Below are 20,035 nucleotides of genomic sequence, written 5' to 3'. Positions count from 1 at the left end.
AAACCAAAAAACTCGTGGCGCCAGCATTTCATAGCGATGATCTGGATTGGGCGGAGTCTTTGAAGATCAAAGCGCGGTTCTTTCGTGGCCGACTACTCCATTGGGAACCCTAAAACCAGTTTAAAGCAGGACAAATAGACCATTATTTTACTTTTCATCTTTTTGAAATGTTAGTCGTAATACCAATGTGTGGTGTAAACATTTTCCGAAGTTTAAATGTCGTAAGTTTGGGTTGACCTTTATGTAGTCGTAAATACTACCAGTTGTGGCTCCCAATCACTTAGCTAAGCCCAGTCCTGATTCTCTGTTCAGTGTCTTAAAAACCTTTCCTGTTTTAAGTGTCTATGTTTCCTTTTCCTAATTGCATGCAGGCGTTTGGAATCAGACCTGAATGCCTCTGTAGGTGTTAATTGGTTTGAATGACTGCTAACAGGAGCCGAGCAGCAGAGAGGCTGAATTAGGACGGTGCATGTTGCACATAAATAGTGCAAAGTGGCCTGGCCGCTGTCATGCTTCGCGCAGACATGTTCTGGTTTATGTTGCCACTGTTGCCCTAGAGAAATGCCACATTGCAATGCATCATTCGAACTTCTAGGAACTGTTAAGCCCTATTATCTTACAGAAAAACAGCAGAAATAAGCCCTAATGGGAGAGTTATTTTTAAAAAAGAATTGCGGCTTCTTACACTCCCAAGGACAATAATGTCTTTGCACTCAAGGAATCTGCTCAAGGATGTCTAAGACTGAACTTTTAGACTCAGAAATGTTCAGACCTTAAGGAAACATTTGGTACGTGATTATACTCCTCTGTGGAAGCGGAGGAGTTGTCATCTTTTTTTTTTATAAATAAGAAACTCAACCAAGATGGGGTTTCTAGGCTATAAAAATGTGGGTTTTTGTAGTAGAATAGATAGTAATACTTAAAAATTCAAACTACTAATATTTCGACTGCTTAAAGATCCTATTCTACTCCGATCTATTGTAAAAGCGTTTCCAGTGTTCTTTTAGTGTCAATATGCTGCTTTAAGCCAAAAATTGGATTTCTAGGACATTTAGGGCAGGACTGTAAGCATGGAGCCACCCTGCCCTCCTCCCCCTCCTCATGGCTGAGACCTCTCTGTTTATTTGGAGTAGGGTGCATGTAGCCCGCCCAGCATATTTTCTATGTCAAAAATAAGATCTTTTTCAAACTTCATTTTCCCGTCTGCTCCTGATTCAGAACAATTTAAATAAAGAAATCCTCAAAATGTAATTTTAAGCTTAATTTTCTTTATGTCTGTCCTCTATTTTCAAAAATATGACGAGGGTACATGTTAAAACACCAAAAACACAATTTTCATCCGAGTGGGTCTTTAAGCAATAAAAGCTAATCTGACTTAAGTTGAATAACAATTTAGTATTATTATTATTATTTATAAAAGTGTTTTCTGTGTCCTCAAATCTTGGTCTGGTTTATGGTTTCCTTCTTAAGCTGCTCTCTTACAAATTTAGTAACTGAATAAATAAATAAATCACCTAATTCTGTTTTTGTTTAGAAGCTGCAACAAACCTCTCTCCTCAAAGGTGGGAGCTTTTACTCTTCAGAGCCTTTGCACTGGGTTTAGAGTCACTCCTTCACCTGGGCCTGAACCGTTTCAGGCTGCTGATGCACTTCTCCAATTTCCTGGGGCATCCTAGTTGGGGCGAGGAGACTTTTCACTGGACAGAAGATCACTTATGTACAGATGGGGTTGGCATGACGATGGGCACAGAGCAGGGCGGTGTCCCTTGCATTAGTCTTTGAGAGGAGTGCCATGTTAATGTTCATTCATCCATCTTCTTCCATCCTTTTGGGGTCACAGGCTTGGTGGAGCCAACCCAGCCATTGTTGGATGAAGGAAGGGTAAATCCTGAACAGGTCGCCAGTCTGTTCCAGGGCCACACTCACTCAAATGCACACCTAGGGACAATTTAGAATTGGAATGTAACTGATAAAGCATGTTTTTGGGCTGTGGGAGGAAGTCAGAGAAAACCCACACATGCACAGGGAGAACATGCAAACTTCACACACAAAGAACCGGGTGGGATTTGAACCAGGGCCTGCTCGCCATAGCCACCATGCAGCCTTGTAATATAATGTGTTTGTTTAATATTTTATTCATAAAAACTGACCTACTTATCAACATGAATATTCCTTATTTTGGTATACCCCCCGCTGTGAGTTTACCCCACTCCTGTCCAGACTGTTCTGCCCCCACAGTGGACTTCAGAACATCAACAACCCTTATTGTCACAGTATGACTAAACATCTAACACAGGAGCAGAGACAGCTGGTTGGATCAGAGACCATTAGATGCTTAATGGCATTTTCCCTTGAACAGATGCAAAGTGATGACGGTTTTTATTCAATTGAGGCTCAATTTATGCTTGTCGCCTAATCTAATGCTACTCAGCTTCGGGGGACTTTCAATAGATTTGTTATGCCTGGCGAGACATCCTGCTCATTATTGATATTTGACAACATTGAGGGAAACTTGAAACAATTCTTATGGTTAACAAAAAAAGAAGACGGGTAGCACCACATCAATCTGACAACTTTTAGAAAAATCAACAAGAAATTTATTTGACATTTAAAAACTTTAAGAACACTTACCAAAAAACTGTGGATTTATACTTATTACACAGCAGCTGTTTTTATTTCACAGATACTGCCCTTAGCAACGCACATCAATGAAAAGTCAATGTAAAAGTACATGTGTGGATGTTTCAGGTTTCCGCATTCATGAGTCTTGCGTTCCAACTTCACTACCCAAGTTTTTGAGTCTGTTTTTGGGCTCTACATAGAAAACGTGCAGCCATTGAATGCACAATGAAAGTTAGACCAATTGATCTTTGGCCAATCAGGGACTTGAATTTGGTAGTGACAAATGGGGAGCGTCCTTTTTATTTCACGACAGTGCCAACCGTTTGAAAATTTGATCTTGTAAGGGAAATAAAAACTTGTGGTTTGTGCCCGACGGAAAATATATGTCTCCAAGTCTTTTAAAAATCATAATACAGCTGGTAAAATTAAGTCTGGAGCAAAATCTGTGAGATTTCTCACCAAACATCTTCCAGCTTTGCGTACATGCTCTAGTTTCTCTTGAAAATACGAACAGTCCTCTGTACAACCCTCTACAGACCTGGACAACCCAAAACCCCACTGTACTGGTGCAAGTTATTAAGGCCTTATCCTTCTAAGCTCTATGTAGCTACCTGCTGAAAAAACTCCTATTCACACACTTCTTTTGCCTTAGATGACACCTGCATAGAGGGGAACTTAAACACTAAATGAAATTAAAGCCGCAAGTGGCGTTGTATGGCCCGCAGCTGCATCTGCTAATTATGCTAACAATGCAGGTTAAGCAAATGTTGCTAAAAGTGCTAGCATTGCGATCAACATCATCAACTCTCTCAAAAAAACACATTGCTTAAAATGGTAATCATGCTAACTATGCTAACTATGCTAATGTGGCTAAAAGTGCTAGCATTGCGATCAGCATCATCAACTGACTCAGAAAAACACATTATTGAAGATGCTAATTATGCTAACAATGCTATTCATGCCAATATAGCTAAAAGTGCTAGCTTAGCGATCAGCATCATCGACTGACTCAGAAAAACACATTGCTCCATTGGTGGGAGCTATGTCATAAGTTGATAAAAATCTAAAACTTCTAATTGCAGCATTTTTTCAAGAGTAGCTTGCCATTGAGGCCCGAAAAGCTACGAGACGATTGATGAAAATTCGAACGACAAGTTTTCTTTTGTATCCGGTAGTAAAGGAGCTTTTTATAAAAAATTTAAGATGGCGACTGTTTCCCGATGTCAAAGGTCGACGACACTCTATAGGTGATTGTAGACTTATGCTAGCGACATATGCGTCAAATTTAGTTAAAATCCCTAGAAAAAAAAGTTAATTTTTCCATACTGTGTAAAAATGCAAAAAATCGTGAAATTGCAGATTTTGGCACAAAATGGCTGCCAACCCGTAGGTCGTGTCGCCATCCTGTAATGATTTCAAAACTTCCTTCGGATATCGAGGACAAGGGTATATTGGTCTCGTTAGTCAATTCTCAAAAAAAATAGTTTTCAGAGTCTGCACATTTTTTTGCGACGGTTTTTTGCTTACCACACCACATTCCTGAGAAGTTACAAGACAATCGCAAAAAGTCCCTAAGATGAGTTTTTGTTTGTATGTGGCGCTAAAGGGGCTTTTAAAAAAAATGCAAGATGGCGGCCTTTTCCCAAGCTCAAAGGTCAACGACACTTCTGTGGTGTTTGTAGACTGGAGCTGGCAGCAAGTTTGTGCAATTTCATGAAAATTGCTCAAACAAAAGTGTTGTTTTTCCTATATCGTGGAAAAACACAAAAATGGCCAATTCTCTGAGTTCGCCACAAAATGGCCGCCTAGCCGTAGGTCGTGTGGCCGTCCCATAATGATTTCAAAACGTCTTTGGGATCCCAACACGTGTGTTTTGGTTTCGTAACTCTACTTTGAAGTAATGGGATCCCTCGCCATGATGTTATCGTCTTCGGGGGGTTGACGTTGACTTTGTGGAAAATTCATTTTTCAATTTATCCGAGGTGTGTGCAAATTTTGGTGACTTTTTCGATTATGCGGCGGGGGTCACATTTTCGCTGAAAGGCGCCGAAATCGTTCCAACTGCGAAAACAATATGGTCCTTGCAGTCAGTGACTGCTGCTGCGGGACATAATAAACATATGTCAAAGATGTTCTTCATGTAAATAACTCAGAAGGAGTACATTATCGACACCCAAAATAAAAAAAACTTTCAATCGTCTTAAGCTACGGTGACCAAATAAATTCTTTGGAGGTAAAGAAAACAATCACTCAAACAAGCCTACACAGATTGACAAGAATGCCTGACACCTTGGAAGAGGAGGTTCAAGGTGATTCTGTGATGGACTGCAGATAAAAGCAGAATGTAACCTTTTTCCTATTCGACAACAAGAGATAATCGAACACTTAACATTCAGAGATGGCAAGTTTCCAAGCCTTTCAGAATTGAAAAGACTGGAATCCAACATTTTAAGCAACACCTGATAATTCGCAAACTAGAGAATTCATGTAATGAAACACAGTGAAACCAACTGATGTTGGGAGTTTAGCAGCATTTAATAAAGAACAGCTAGAATTAGGAACATCAGATTCTTCTGACTGTCACACTTTGGAATTTTCTACTTTAGTCATTTCTTTACTTGTTGCTACGGTTGCCCAAATCATCTGGTTGAGATCCACTAAAACGCTTAGGAGTGGTTTTGCTTTGTCTGCATTTCCTGCAGGGAAGGAATCACAGAAGTCATTTTCTATAAGCTGCTTCTCTGTATCTCACACAGACACCTCAGGTCCACAGAATCCCATCGATTCCTATCGATTGATTCCTGTTGGCGCTGGGAAATGTTCTTCTGTGTTGGAGCAACAGGAATATTCCTGTTGACGTGTTTGTCTGTGCTCCACATACCTTACAACATACTAAGAATGGTTCAACCCAGCACAGCTTCTCAAGGTTGGGCCAAGGGCAACATTACAGGGACTTGACTCTTACCATCTGTTATTTTTCACACTGAACCTGTCGTACCTTAGTGCAAAAGTGAAAAAACCTACACTTGATTAGCTTTATATCTATAAATGCTATTAAGACTTGGCAAAATGCACAAAATTATGGAATTTATGAACTTAAAAAGAGTTTTGAGCACAATTACTAAAAAAATTGGTTTCTGAAACTGCAGACTTTTTTTGAGACAAGCTGAAACTGAGTAACTGTTGATGTGGGTTGAAGGAACCACTAAAGAACAGACACATGTTGCATCACTGCTTACTGTGTGTTAGTCCCAAACCTGTCACGGTGTTAATGCTCAACCAGTTTGATGGCAGCTGGCATTTGTCCATTACAGTGTTTCCTCGTTTATCACGGAGAATACGCTCTAGCAATGACCCGCAATAGTTTAAGTCTTCGAAGTAGGCTTACAGATGTTTTAAAAAGCCTCACTACATTTTATACACTTTTCTCAGACACAGATGAACAATTATTTGTCTTGTTTAAACTTTCAGACTTCAAACCTTCATAGAAAAATAAGTGTTATAGAATGAATATACAAAAGTTGCTCTGAAAAAAAAAATCTGTTCAACATCGAGGCGGCAAAAGGTGTAACAGGATATAGCGAGGGAATACTGCAGCTGACGGAAGACCGTCTATGCTGATGATTCACCTATTTTTTAACTTAAATGGCTTCTATGATATCTTTTTTTAATGGAGGATTTTAGGGTTTGAGGATGCACCACGGGAGGAAGGCCAGCTGATTTAAGGCCGTGTCTTGGTTTGGGGAATTTTCAACAGAAACATAATGTTTGGCCTCGCATGTTTTTGTTGCTTTTAGCCTTTAACACCAGAGCTTTAGCTCCAGTGTTGACAGTCTTTTGACTACCGAAACTCGATTATGCAATCAACATTATTCCATTAAATGCCGAAAGGCAACTTTGCAAATGGTCGAAGATTTACAGTATGCCAAAAAAGAGTGTTATTGAGTTGTCGCCGGTGACAACCTACTGAGGTAACGGGTTAATGACAAAAGTCCCTGGTTGCTTCTTTTTAGCAGAAAATGCCCCACCAAAAAAAGGAATGAGTTTCTTCTGTCATGTTTCGCTGTGCTGTCAGACTTCCAGTAGCTTTTGTCACTCAGGACTTGTCACATGTCCTTCCCTTCTCATCAGGCAACCTGAGTTGCATTTATTCCTCTGCTGTTTGCTGTCCAATCTTTTGGATTGATGGTTGGATTTCCCTCTCTCTGACACCCTGCCAACTGTTTCTTCTCATCCAGCCCTTAGGAGATTTATCTATTACTCCTGATCTATTACTTCTGAGACTGACTTCACTAGTTTCTCCTCCACATCATCTGAGTATCCACAACACAACCGATCAAATGTCTTTGAGTCTCTGCCTTCCTTGGGTTTTTCATCTTAATCCTTACATTTCGTAGTTAATGGTTTTATTTGTGGATCCCTTAGATTTTATTTGCTCAGAGAATGCAAAACCATGTTCTTGTGTTGAAAAGTAAAGCTTAGGTTGTGGCAAACATACCTTATCACTCCCATCATAGAGTAAAAAGTTGTGCAAGTACAGTAGAGATGAAGGCACCAAAATATTTAACCTCATGGGTTGGTGTTTTAAAAGTTTTTTTTTCTGCATCACACCTAAAGTATAAATAGTATTTCATCAATTTACTAATTCAGCATTCAAGAGACTACTTACTGCCTTTTATTGGTAAAGTTAGTTTAAATTCCTGAAGTATCATCTGATCAGGAAAGTGGAGCAGTTTTTTGTGTTTTCCTTGAACGGCAGTGACCAAGAAACATCAATCTTTGAGAAGTCTTACTTGGTCTGGGTTAAGACAACACCCGCTGTTCACAGTGACTCAGCATGTTTTCACTGCAAACAACTTTTTTCTTTTTTTTTTTTTCTCACTTTTTTTGTAATTTCTCAGCAGAGACAAAAAAGGTCATTCAAGACGAACCACCCACATCAAACTTCATTTAAAGCCTGGTTGAGTTTGTCAAAGCTAACAAATTGGCTGAAATGAAAAATGATCCGAAAATAAACACGGAAAGGTACTCTCTCCTCTCTGCTATCTGTAATGGGAAAAGTAAAGTCATTACGCGGAAAACCACACAATTCCAGGTACAGCTGTTTTGTTATTTACTGAAATAAAAAAAGATACTTACAGTTTTATGTTGACAAGTTTGTGCTACAGCCCTGTGTACATGTTTTTGTGTTGATAGTTTGGTTTGTTGTAGTTTGGTGCCCTTTTTTAGAATTCTAAACAATAAAGACCTTCTCCAATTATCTTTTGATCTCTTCAAAGTGTTCCCAGTGGCATAAAAATGACATAAAAATGACATAAAAAATGATTATGTCATTTTTTGGCACAACTCAAAACCCTTGTTGTTTTCTAGGACATAGTTTCAATAGATCATTGGAAATTTGCAGGTCTGCTGGCTCAGAGTAAGCCTGCCTTCATGTTCTATCATCCCTTTGTCTATACCAGGGGTCACCAACCCTGTGCCCGCGGGCGCCAGTGCGCCCGCGAGCACCCCTTGTGGCGCCCGCAGGGAATGCACCCCAAAAAAAATCTTTTTTCTTTTTTTTTATTGAAGCAAATATTCAACAAACAACCACGGCATGTCTGTCAATGACAACAATATCAATTCTGAGATAAAGGTAGACAAAGAAAACCCAAATATGTAAACAAATATAACTTAAAAAATAATCACTAAAAGTAAGGGTCTATTACAAAAGTTTAAATAGATCAAATAAATTACACAATTTCTGGACATTCTTATGATTCATGTAATGTAAAGATTTTGAGAATAGGTTGAGGTGGTTGAGTAATCCATTAATGTGAGGATTAATATTCCTGTCTGTTTTTATTTACATTTATGTTTAAAAAGTTAAAATTAAGTTAAAGTTCTAAAGGTTTAAAAGTTTAGCTTTAGTGTGTTCAATAAATATTTATCTTGTTCGGCTGCAACCTAAAGTCTGTTTTGTAATTAGGCTCCCTCTGCAACTGAGTTTGACCCCCCCTGTAATACGAGTCTAGAAAATTCATGCATGTTTTTGTGTGTAAAATGAGCAAATAAAAATAGGGCACACAAAAGGAAGTCCTCAAATTGTGTTGATTTTTATTTTTATTTGGGGGGGGGGGGCTAGGAGGTTTTTAGTGGCGCCCTTCATACCACTTGGTGCCCATGAAATAGCCCTCGGTCTCAAAAAGGTTGGTGAACCCTGGTCTATACTCTCTCCCACTAGCTTATAGCCCCTCACAACCTCAACCTAACATTACTGATGCAACAAAAATTGCGACCAATATTTACAGTTTTACCCAGATACCAGCTCAGACGAGGGAAACGAAAGCATGGAGCTAGTCGTTTACAAGTGAACGCTCCAGAACGGAGTGAAACAGGAAGCTTTGGCTTGCTGATGTAGGTCCTACGTCACATCTACAAGCTTTTTCCAATGGTATTTTTTTGTCTGCCTCTGATTCATAACAATTTGAACAAAGAAATACCGTACTCATTTTCTTACTATATGTCCTGACGAGGTAGCTCTGTTCCAACAGTCCTGCCCACAACTCCAAGCAAATTTCTGTTTCTCTGCAGAAACTATGTCCTAGAAAACGACACGTTTTATGATTATGGCTAAAAACGGAGTACCAAATCATAATTATAACCACTAAGACCACTTTTACAACAGATCAAAGGATGGTTGGAGTGGGGATTTAAAAAGTGTAACTATTTGCCCTTAAGTTAATGGGAATGGCTCAAAATTTACAAACAATATGACACAATTTGGTTTAAAATTAGCCAAGCAGGTGTATAAAAGGCAATGACTTAGACCTAGGACTTCACAGCAAAACTTTAAGTAAAAAAAGTAGATGTTAAAACCGCCTCAACATATGAGATCATTAGATATTATAATATATTATTATTATTATAAAATATAAAATAAAAATATTTAAAATACTTTGTGATGTGACACAAGTGCTTTCATGTACGTATTGTTGACTTTTATGAGCGCTTTAGAAGCATACTTCATGCTCGAGAAACTAGTTAAAGCTCAGCATCACTAAAACCCTTCAACCTCAAACGGTCGCCCTTTTCTCCAATGTCTAATAGGCGCAGAGCTCTGCCTTTAAACATAAATATTGTTGCACCCTCAGAACGACCCGCAGTCATGGGAACCCTCTGGCCTCTCCACAATCTCATCGCTCCAAGGTTGCCCGGCCCAACGGAGCATTCCTCCCACTTCTTACAAACTAACTAGCTCATGAACTGTGACATCTCCATCTATCACAGTCTTGATAAGTGCTATCCTTAATTACACCTTCCTGTCCTCCCATGGATCTGCATCTCTTTTTTCCCCCTGCTCCTCTAACAGACTCCCATCCATCCAGTCTTTCGTAGAGATCCCTCCCAGCGAAGGCTAAAGCATGTCGCTGTCCCAATGCTCCAGACTCAGTAAGTCGATCCAACAGGAAATCAATAGCAAGGCCTAATGCTGAATAATTGAGGTTACGGGAGTTCAGGCGCACTCCCCAGAGGTACACCTCCCTCCCAACCCCTAAACCCAATCGTGTAACCTCCCATCATGCACAGGGTGGGGCACACTATATCCTCGTTTCCTACATTTCCTGCATTAAGCTCACAGATGCATTTTCTAGACTGACTGAGCGTCTTAACAAAAGGGGACACTTAGTACCTCACTTTCTATCCAGTTAGCCACAGATTGATTATCGTTTTTGAGTGAGAGCTTGTTTCTGTTCAAATCTACTCAATGGTCGCATCTTGTAAGAAAAAAACAAACGAAAAGCAACCAATATATATAGAACCTGACTCTCTCCAGCATGACATCTACTTAAGACTACCGTATTTTCTGCACTATAGAGCACATCAAATCATAAGATGCACCGTCAATGAATGGTCGATTTTTGAACTTATGTCTATATATGGCGCACAGAACTTTAATGCACATTAAGTGAGACAAAAGAGTCAGAAATAAAAGTCTGCCAGCTAGTCAGTCAGACTGACGACTTATTTGTAACACACTACACGATAGACACAGTCACGTTAGAATAGTCACAGTCTTCATAACTCCAAACCTTGTTAACAACACACAGAACACGATTTGCGTAACATGGGCATCCAGTTTTAATGTTAAGTCAATGTACAGACAAGATTAGAGGTCCTGCAGTGCGATTTGAGTGTCCTAGCACCTTTCTGGCACCGTGCAAGTTTAGATATGTATACTTTTACTTCAAGTTAACCAATCAGCAACTCAGCTTTGACTGTGGGTGGAGTCGAAAATAAACATTGCGGATAATTGGATCAATTTCTTGCCAAGATATTTTTCTTTTTTCCATCAAGACAGTAACAAAAAGGTCAAGTAATTTTATTCTCTTTTTTATTTCTTTATTTCCCTCCTCTGACTAATGAGGGACAGCAAGTCATCAAAGTCATCAAAAATATAATTCGTGTCTTCCATACATTCTATATGAGAAATACAGTCAATGTTTCTATGTTACAATGTAGCTTCTCCCACTTTCAGCCGGAGCATCAGGTTTACGAACATATTTTTGGGCGAGCATCTAGCACCAAATTTGCAGCAGGTCTAAAGAGACAGAGAGTCCCCGAAATCACCACACTAGTGGTGTTTGGTGTGAACACAGCAAGGGCGTGTTGTTTAATGATTTCTTCTGACACGTGTTATAAAACCTTTTAAAGTTGACTGTTACCTTTTTTTAATTTTTGAGCAATTATCTTTTTCTTTTGCTTTAAGAAGATCCAAAGGTAGTCTCCATACAAACAGTCAGAATCTCAGTTTTCCAAGAGGTGTCAGGCTCCGCGGAGCGATGTACTTGGCTGTAGCTGCAGAAACAACAGGGAGAGAAGGAGGAAGTGGGGGAAATAAAATAAAAAAAACACACCAAAACCTGAGCAACCGGTGTCCTTGTTATTCAGTGTGAGGTGTCAGTGCTGAGTTTTCATGCTGGTGTTAAATATGTCGCAGAGCCCCATCTTACATTCTGCACAACCTCCTAGTAGTTTTAGCTCCTCACAGTCCTTCACTGCATGTGCATACTAAACATTCCTGTTTTACAAGCCTTCTACAGTAGTTTTTCCATTTTTGCGGGATAATTATTGAATAAAAAAAACGATTTTTTGAACTTCTTGTCTGTAGTCTGGTTCTTATTGAACCTGCTGTGGTATTGCTGGTTCTGCATGTTTCACGAAGTGAGGCCAGTGGATTTGCATGTAGGACCAATGCCATCCCTTTGTTGTCCTCCACTGGTGTGTGAGAGAGTCCGTGTCGCTCCTTTCATTGCGTCTCATCCCTTACAAATGAACATGAGGGTAGGCATTGGTTTGCTTTCCTCCTCTCCTCTTCCTCCTGCCTCCAGGCTACAGACTCTCCAGCCTGCAGATGGTAGATAATGACAGTTCTGCTGTCCCTACCGGCCAACTTGTGCCCTGCTTTGTGCTTTCGGGTGTTGGCTGTTGTTGGCTGCATCCCTGCTAATTGACTGGGGGACTGGGTCATGGGTTTGGTGTGCTGAAAGGTTGGCTCACTCCTTTGTGTGGCTCATGGCTTAGTGGTACTATAACCCAGATAAAAAAACACCAGTTGGAAAAATTAACCAACTTGATGACGGGCTGATTACATTTTACCTTCTCTATCTATTTATTACCTGACTGGAATCTTAAATGTATCTACCTGCTGGTTAGCGAGCAAGTTAATCACCTGACACATTCAACAAAGTGCTTACTAAACATCACATGGATTGGTGCTCTATTAAAAGGTAGTAAGGGAAGCTTGTTTGAATGAGTGCAATTAGGAACTCAGGTGGGTTCTACACCTCCGCCTATGCTGGCAAGTCATCCTGGTAGAGAGACAGACACTATCCTGCTTTACTTATAATCCTTTACATCTTCCAAATAGTAGCCCCGGTGTTCATTCAATAATTATTTGTTAATGGTGTATACTTCCTTACTACCTTCGTTGAAAGCCCAAAGCACTTTACGGTAACAGTCCCATTCATTCATGCACACACACATTTTCTGCTGCCTAACACTGGCGCCAACCTACAACCTATAACCTATAACCACCAGGAGGAAAGTGGGGTTCTGTGTCTTGCCCAAGGACACTTGGACACATGGGCGGGCAGGGTGGGAACTGAACCTGCAATCTTCCGACCAGAGGTTGACTGCTCTCCAACTGCACCGTAGCCACCCCAAGGGGAGAATGGCAGTGTTTGTAGACGGGCAGAGGTTGGATGTTGACCATACCACTATTTAGCTTGTAGACAGAACAGTGATGGGTAAATGGGATTTATTTTGCAGTCATATACCGTATGGAACCGTATTTACAGCCAGAAAATATTGGCAAGAACATCAGATGAAAATCTCATTATTTAAAAATATTATCTGTATAGAAATACGCCATTGTTAAAGCAGTATGCAGTGTTACATAAGCCTTTAAAAGACGCCTAGTAAACATCTACTAAACTTTCTTGCCAACACTGACCAACACTGATTTACACCAGTCCAAATTGCACACCAAAGACTTATGAGCCCAACAGAACGTAGAGAAATACATAAAGCTCCAAACCCACACATGTACGTGTGCATTAGGACTTGAGATTAAATAAGATAAAATACAGTGTTGTATATCTTCCTATAGTTGCTCTGGCATTTATTTAAAAATGATTGGGGACAACCTGGTGTTGAAAGGGTGATTTGTTGCAACACCTCTTTAAAGTCTCTGTTTATTGGAAACAGGCATGAATAAAACACTGGCCTCTTCTAGAAGATACACAGCAGTAAAGATATTATTATACTTTATTCACTTGCATTGTACAAGAATAGCACACATCAGTAAACAATGTAAAGATATTGTTTTTTAAGAGAAAGAAATGTGATTTGTGAGGCTTTACGTTTATATTTTATTTCTAATAACAAATTCCTTAAAAAAATATTTTCTCCACAGAGGGAATCTTGTATTTTACTCAAATCAGAGGCACAAGTTGACCAGATGTACCACCACAAAATCTTGTTGTCTATTTATTCTGCAACTGGTGAAAAATATTATTATTCTACGTAACTGATCTATCACATATTTCCACTCTCAGTGACAATGAACACACTGTAGAAGATGGTACAAAAAGGTAACGTTTTTAGATGCTGTATAAAAGCGCAATTCTGTTATCGGTGGGTTTCACTTTTGGATCCACATTGTAAGTAGTTTATTAGTCCATTTTACAAAAGACTCAGTGGGATTGACCACTGAAGGCTTATGATACAAGCACCTACTGGTTACCTGGAGAACTGACTTGGCTCCAGTTATGACTCAATGTAGCTTCTATCATGTTTATGTACCGGTTCATAGCACATTATGAGATAACTTAAAATTCTTAAATTTTACACCTCGTCCAAACTCCGATACTGCCACCATGGTTTTTTAACCAAGCTAGGCCATAAATGATATGTAGACCATGGACGGAGCTCTCATTATAGACAAATATTTAAAAATAATCATCAATACAAGCTCCTTTAGGCATAAGTAACAGCCCCTCAGCCAAAGAAAGATATTAATAATAATAACAATAATAAAACTGTTTGAAAAACGTATTTTTGATTCTTTCCTTTGTAATGGCCATCCACTCTGCTGTTCCATTTGCCACCCTACCACAGACCCCCCCTTCCAGCCCCTCACATAAAATGTTCTAGCTCTGCCCAGAATGTGAACCCCAAAAAATGACACCATCCATTGTCATTTTCCTTATTTTTATTAATTTAGAAAATTCTGTGTCAATTATTGTTTTTAATAAAGTCAGGAAATTTCTGTCAAAATAAGTCATTCAAACTGCTTGCTTCAAAAAGCTTTACAGCCCTGAACACCGTCCATCTCCCATTCTAAGAAAATAATACAGTTTTCGTAGCACTAATCTTTTAATAGTAAGTAACCTAGCAACCTTGAGGTATGAGGCTGTGTGTTTTTCTCTTTCAGTTACAAGAACTCAAATCAGTTACTTTTCTGCCTTTAAAAAGACATTTTTTTCAATACACTACATCCAAAGAGTCACACCAAGATTTATATATAATCAAGAATTTGGACAAATGAATCATTCAGGTTAATAAAGTTCTGTTTTCTAAAGAAGGGCATATAGATGCATTTGTTTGAAGTCATTTTATGTGAGTTCAAAGTATTTCTGCCTGCATATTAAGCAGTTTGTGCACATAAACAGTCTCTGTTGTCGATCCATGGCCCCAGGCTATGAGCCTCCTCCCCATGGCCATCCCAGGTGACGATGTGTGCCCCCCAGGACAGATTCACAAACACCAAACCGGAAAAGCAACAGTTTCATTGTAAGCTGGAAAAGAAATAGAGGAAGAGTTTTTATGCAAATAACTTGCAGTTTAATGCTTTATTTGGGTTTGTTTTGTTATTAAAGTAACATATTTACTTGGTATTTACAGCTGTTCTGTAGTATGGGCTACCTTTTTTCTTTGAAAAAAAAACAACATTTTGAAGTAAATACCTCTTTAATTTTTTTAAAGCAATACTGTTATACATTTTATGATCAAACCCGACAATTTATTTTGTATTTATTTATATCTATATCTATAGCTATTTATTTATATATTTTAACTGTGTGCAGATGCGTTCATCCTTTTGTGGTTAAATTCTGATAGAACTGTTTGTCACGGACAAACCTTCCCCTCCTGTCTGCTCCACTCATCCATCTGCCGTTCATTTCAAACATCTCTAGCCACCAGAGAGGCATCACATCTTTAAAGCTTTTTTCCCCCTGTTCTTTGGCCCTTCTCTCTCAGGGCCTTGGATGTGGGGCTTTAATTACTCCCCTTTAGCTTTATGCATAACCAATGTAAGACTGAAGGCCAATGTCAGAATGTTTTTTTTCTAGACGCTTCAGGAGAAGAATGCTAATTTACAAGTGTCGAACTCTCTGGCTCTTATATGCACTGTATTTTTGGTGCTATAGGGAATATAACGCGCACTGTCAATGAATGGTCTATTTTCAAGATAATGTCATGTACAAGGCTACACGTTAGTGTACAATGGAGTTTTCACAATTACACCCAACCAAACATTTTGATAGAGGGTTGTGTACCTCTCAAAATCACTTCAACATCAGGAAACACAGCCAGATCCAACCAGTGTGGGTCTTTGGGGAAGACCCTTTGCACTACTGCCTAACTGTGTAGCCACTGCTAAAGAGGTAAACAACAAGAAGTGAACTTGTGCGACGTGGAAAATATGGTATGTTTGTATTTCATGTGTGGATGGGGTTGGGTTTATAAGTGTGATCCCTTGACCCCAAGCCTGTTTATATCTACACCAAATATCAGTGCTGGGATACGTTCCGACAACCCCGTGACCACAAAAGGGATTCAGCAGCTTCAGAAAATGGATGGATAGATAGAAGACATGAAGATCAGGGAATATCATCACAAATGATTACATTCAATCAATGCATGAGGAACCTTCGCAGACCGACTTACTTTTGAGAACACTTAATACTTGCTTCTTTTAAAATATATTCATTTCAAAGGTGTAGTTAAAACGTATGGCAACAAACTAGTTCACCATAATTCTTTAGATCTTTGTTTCAAAGAGTATCATGTTGTTGAGTGTTGAGTGCATTCAAGAACATTAATTCCGTTTTTGCTCTTCTTCGTTCTTCCGACAATTCAGTTGAATGGATTCAAATAGAACACATGACCGGAGGTTATTTGTTGTTAATATCCAGAGAAGATTGTGTGGAGATGATGCACTAATAAGGGTGAACTCATTTCGGACTAGAACTTTGCTTTTGGATTTGAAAGGGATAAATCTACAATAAGGTTTGCTTGGTCTGTGTTTTTTTTTTTTACTCCCAACATTTTTTTTGACAATTTTTCTTCAGCTGGAAAACTGGCTTTCTTTTTAAAGAATAAATGAAATGATGGCCCGAGGTTCTAACTTTGTAAATCGACCGGCTTTCCAAACATCTTGTAATTCCTGCTGTCCTCATGTTGGATTTTCTTGATTGGGTGAGTCATCAGTTCAGCTTGAACCTCCTTTGCCAGCCAGCCTTTGAGCTCCTTTCCCGGCTTCAACCCCATGTGACAGCACCTGAAATATGCATACGTTTCTGACGCTCTGCCGGCTGCTGCTTGATGGTTATCCGGAATGCTAGGGATGAGCCAGAGTGCCGGAGACTCGTTCTTTGAATATTTGATGGTTTAAATAAACAGAAAAAAATACAGGACTAAGCACTTTGCTGGTCCGCTTGACTCACAGAGTGTAAGAAATAATGGACAGTAGGAAAGGATTAAATATTCAAAACTAGGAGTGGGAGGAAGAATGCTGTCCACTCTAATGCTGCTTAACAAAGTTTTAAGATAGGAGAGCTTAAGGTCGAGTGCTGTGGATACGTTTGCACAAAGCAAAGAAGCGTCCGGCATTGACACTGTGCGATGAAGGATGGCACGACGTTGATGGATGCCTGCAAGGCTCTGTGAGTTTTTGAGAAAATCAAAGTCATGAATGGATGAACAAAAAGATGGATAGGAGGTCAGCACATTGGACGAGAGATGGTAATTTATCGCTCTTAAACTTCAAAGTCCTTGGAGTTTCTGGTGGCTTGAGTGGCTCTCACAGTTTACTCCGCCAAAACCACCTGCAATACGTTGGTGCCACTTGCAATGAAGCGATGATGAATGATGGAGAAATGGGATGAAGCTGGCCATTTTGTGTTTTTGTTTCCTGCCAGAGATGAAAAATGTTCGTGTTTAGCAAAGCATTCCTTGCCCAACCAATCTCACACCAAAATTTAGATTACCTTTTAAAAAAATAGTTTTGACTACGATGACTCTTCAACTGTTTAAGTAATTGACGTTAGTACAGTGGATTCTGATGTAAATGATGAGAAAAGCAGCTTTGCGATGTTATATACAACACTTTACAGTAGTTACGTTTTCACACAATCTAAGCAAAAAGGAGCTTTGTTAAGACATACAACACTTTACAATAGTTATGTGTTCCCGCCATCAATGTAAAAAGCATCTTTTTGATGACATGCAACGCTTTGCAGTTGCCTGTTCATGCCGTCAACGTAAAAAAGCTACATGTTTAAGCAATCGATGTAAAGAGCAGCTTTGCGTTGATATGCAACACTTCACAGGAGTTCACAACAGGACAAAACTAGTACAACACAAGAAGACTCATTATGCGAAAGGAACTGGCTTCCTGTTGGCCTAGTCTTGTCTTTGCGATTCTCTGTTATAAGCCTCTGTCTGGATTAGCGTCAGAGCCTCACGTTGCAAGTATTACACATCCCTCTTGACATTGCCAGCACTACCCTGGGTTTGCTAAAAACCTCTGCAGTCTTTGGAGAGCCACCTGGTAAGTGCCTCACATAGCTGTTTTGCACTGACAGCAATTTGAAGGCCCAGTCACCCCTGTAGATCAGAGGTTCTGGAGGTAGAGGAAATCGAAAAGATGTTGAGAAAATGTCAAAATCCTTCCACTCTTGATTTTTTTGCTTCCCCTCTTTCGTCTTCTCCAACTTGCTGCCTTAAGGAGATCAAAGGAGGCCAATATGAAAGGCACATTTGAGGGGTTTTTTTCTAGCGCTTTCGCTCTGCCTCTGTTTAAGATATGGAAATGTCGAATCCCAAATACCGCTTGTACCCTCAAATCGGAGGGTTCTCTTTTCTTTAACTTCGTCTTCAATCCTCTCCTTCCTCTCACCCCGTCACCCCATCATCGCCTCACACCATCCATCCCCTGCTCCTGCCTCTCTCCAACAGCCCTCGGGCTTCCAGGTAGATAGCGGGTGATTGGCAGCGGCTGTGACAGTCAGTGGAACAGACTGAGAGTGGATGAGTTGTCAGCCTTGCTCTAGGGGCTTAAGGCAGCAGCAAAGTTCGAGCTCCCTGCAGGAGAGGGGGAAAGGTGCATGAAATGGGACTTAGCCAATTCTTAACTTTTGCTGTGCTTGTCTCAACTGAAGCAGGTAGAAGCTAAATAGGTTTTTCAAATTGCTCTTGAGCCTGGAACAAACATTTCTTCAGCTCCTACCTTCAGGTGATTCAGTTATCCGACCGTTGGTCATCTGGAGGAGTTTTAGCTCCGTTCTTGAGAAAAGCAGAGAAAAGCAGCTTTCACTGATATGCAACACTATATAGCAGTGAAGTGTTCAGGCAATCAACGTAAATCAGCTAATTCTGTTGCCGAATAAAAGGGTTTGCACCGATAAGTGTTTTACATCAGCACAAAGCTACTTTTATAATAAAAAAAATATGTCTGCTTGGTGTGATACCAAATAAGATTTTCAAGAGGGAACAAAAAAGTGAATTTTATACATTATTAGCAATAGGAAGAAAAAAAATCCCAACAAGCTGGAAAAATATCAATGCACCAACAATAAAATAGTAGAAAAATAAACTAAAGTAAGTAAATGTAATGGAAAAACTGACAGCCTCCCTTCTTATGGAGCGAGATGCTTTTAATAAAAAATGCAGTGGAGCAAAATCAACATTTAATTAACAACCTAATGAATAATCTAATAGAAAGATACACGCATATTGGTGTGGAGATATACCCAAATAGGACAATAGATAAATGAGATAAATGAATAGTTAATCAATTAAGATCCAACCCGTTTTGGTTTTCTTTTCTCTTTTCTTTTATGCTTTTGCCTCCCGTCTTTGTCCTTTTTGTGTCTATAATCTACTACTTGATATATGTATAAATGTTTGTTTATGGGTTGTTGTAACTTTGTCGTGTTTGTTAAGTGGTTTAAAGGTTTTGTAACATCAAGCCTAAAATAAAAGTTTAAAAAATAAACCAATATAAGAATCAGTTGGAATTAATTGCGTAAACAGTCAAAGGGGTTTGGTGTCGCCGGTGACATCCCGGGAGTTAAAGGGTCATTTTTTTTTTTAATGTGACTGGCATTTCCCATCAATTTTTTTAATTAGGAAAAGCAAGTAAAACCAAGCCAACACCCTGTCACCCACCATAAATTTTGAAAAGTTCGTAATCACTTGTGTTTTGACCCTCTTAACTTTGACTGCAGATGATGATTTTTTCCCCCTTTTTTAATGATGATTTTGCTTATCACAACTTCACAAATAATTACAACCATTTGGGAACAAACAAGCCTCTGTTCAAAGTTTGCTTTCTGATTCAAGTCAAACGCTGTGTTTTATGATACGCATCGGCCTTGAAGATTCAAAAGACTGAAAATATGACAACACTCACACTCATGCCGACTGCATCTGTCTCTCTGATACCAGTTCAAATAGTCTCCAAAGCTGTTTTTAATTAAACTCAACCACTCTCTCTTAAAAAAAAAAAACAACTAATGAAAAGGGACTGATTGAAACAAACCCTTGGTGAGTGGATCAAGACAATGAAACAAAGCAAAAGGAG

At 39.4% G+C, this 20,035-nt stretch overlaps 1 protein-coding gene across 2 annotated transcripts in view; it reads left to right on the top strand.

The window, feature by feature from the left end:
- The window catches only part of LOC101161760 (partitioning defective 3 homolog), a 409,623-nt gene that overhangs the window by 89,450 nt on the left and 300,138 nt on the right, over positions 1-20,035 (top strand). The gene's annotated exons all lie outside the window — the stretch shown is intronic.

This window comes from Oryzias latipes, chromosome 20 (assembly GCF_002234675.1).
Source record: "Oryzias latipes chromosome 20, ASM223467v1".
NCBI lineage: Eukaryota > Metazoa > Chordata > Actinopteri > Beloniformes > Adrianichthyidae > Oryzias > Oryzias latipes.
The sequence above is the reverse complement of the archived record's forward strand: the minus strand, read 5'-3'. Positions and strand labels throughout refer to the sequence as shown.